At 38.1% G+C, this 2268-nt stretch overlaps 1 protein-coding gene across 1 annotated transcript in view; it reads left to right on the plus strand.

Moving 5' to 3' along the window:
- LOC106872336 (uncharacterized) overlaps positions 1-2268 on the plus strand; it is a 48937-nt gene that overhangs the window by 7472 nt on the left and 39197 nt on the right. The window lies entirely within an intron of this gene.

Here is a 2268-nt window from a genome sequence, read left to right on the forward strand (position 1 = left end):
CACACACACACACACACACACACACACGTAACAATTTATCTCTGCTCTATGTAACTTAGTTTCGTAGGCTGGTAGACCGAACCTAACTCGTCAAGCATCTGTAACAGGTTATGAGACAAATCCAAGATGTTAGACAAATTCTAGATGTTAAGACCATATCAGTTAACTCAGGACTAGTGGTTTTATAAGTTGGGAAAAGACATCACTAATTTCCTAAAGGCCGGTTAATTAAACCCTGTAAGAGCGAAATAAGAATAGTAAATAAGTGTTTTTTCGGTTCGCTCTTAGAAAAGCCGCGGGGTTGATCCAATGAGATTGCAGCATCGCAGTAATCGATTGGTTCAGAGGTATCAAAATAAAGCAGTCTGCAAATTCACCCACTTCAATATCATAGATTTCTACTTTTCAGTGTTAAAATCTTTGTCTCTGAAGGCTTTAGGTAATTCAACTATATCAGCGATATTAGAATTATCATGAACGCTAATAAGTCAATATTAGTTCACGAGGATTCTTACTAGTTGAAGAAGGAAGGCAACCCATTGGCGTCAGAAAACTCCTAGCTACGCTGCTTGAAACGTCTAGATTGAATGGTGGATTGTACCAAATTATCTTTCTCTTTCTGACTCTCTTCAAGTTCAGGGTGAAGTTATGGTGTCCTCCATATATAGGGAAGCATTAGCGAGGAGTGAATTCAGTGAGAAGATAGTATATATGGAGGACACCACAACTTCACCCCCGAACCTGAAGAGAGTAAGAAAGAGAAAGATAATTTGGTACAATCCACCATTCAATCTAGGAGTTTCCTGATGCCAATGAAAAGCATTTTCCTTGAACCTGTAAGTACGCAAGGGGACGGAGTTTCCTGATGCCAATGAAAAGCATTTTCCTTGAACCTGTAAGTACGCAAGGGCACGTAGTTTCCTGACGCCAATGAAAAACATTTTCCTTGAACCTGTAAGTATTCAAGGGCACGGTACTTAATCCCTTCCACCTGTATAAACTACTGCTCCCTCCATGCTGACAAACCAATCTAATACCACCATATTTAATCTCACATCATCAAATCTGGTTACTCTTTCGGAGAGATAGTTGCCGCTTATGTGTTAGTTTTCCACTAACCTGCGACAACTATCGCTTTGCCATGTGTAGTGTCAAATGCAATGAACTGATGTTCCTAAAGAAATTAAACTGCTGTTTCTAGACATAGCGGTGACAGATACCTACCAACATCCTGTCCGATCACGCGAATCTAAAAACTTAAGAAAAGAATTGATGTCATCCGGACGGACCAATAAAACTTCGAGACCTGAGTTGACCAATAGAAGCCCACCTTGAATTTGTCTCGTATCTCCTTAGTAGTCCGACAAGTTAGGTTCGTTCTACGAAACTAAACTGCATGGAACTGGATCAAACTATTATTAAATGATATACGTAACTCCAATCAAATGTGTTGAATGCCACTTTCTTTCGTCTGTGTGTGTGTGTGTATGATGCACACACACAATTGTTGTACTACTGTTTGGTCAAGTTAACTTTGACTGAGCAGTCCTGTGATCAAATCTATTCCATCTTTAATCAACTCGTCTTTCCTGGGAGGAAAAGATGTAATTTGAGGCTACCATTTGGCTAGTTGAGATTATGATTTAAGTATTTAGTTTGTATGTAATGCAAAAATATTTTAATACCAATTCAGTAAACTGTAGTGCACATTGTGTAATAACCAACAATTGAGTAACTTAATATACGTCTATCGAATAGCAATGTCGTATTCGTTTAAGCCAGTGTAAGCCAAACTGTGTGCCGCGGAAAATATTTTCAGGATTTTCGGGAAACAACGATCCAAGAACATTCGCAAAGATCGAGCGAAAACATAAATTTATATAAATCGTAAAATATGGTAAATATAAATTACGTTACACGACGGACAGCAGTTTTGCTACAATATATTACACTTCCCTTTGCGTTCTGAGTTCAAATTCCGCCGAGGTTGACTTTGCCTTTCATCTTTTTGGGGTCGATAAATTAAGTACCAGTTACGTACTGGGGTCGATCTAATCGACTGGCCCCCTCCCCCCAAATTTCGGCCCTTGTGCCTTGAGTAGAAAAATATATATTACATTTCCGCATGTAAACCGAGATTGTAAGTAAGTTGTTTGGTAGTCCAAGAAGATTTAATTTTTGATTTATTTATAATTTACATGAATTATTTTACGTTAACTTCATTCGATTTTCAATTTTAGATTTAAACATGGACGAATTTTTATTGAG

The sequence above is a fragment of the Octopus bimaculoides genome, chromosome 4, assembly GCF_001194135.2.
Source record: "Octopus bimaculoides isolate UCB-OBI-ISO-001 chromosome 4, ASM119413v2, whole genome shotgun sequence".
Classification (NCBI taxonomy): Eukaryota; Metazoa; Mollusca; class Cephalopoda; order Octopoda; family Octopodidae; genus Octopus; species Octopus bimaculoides.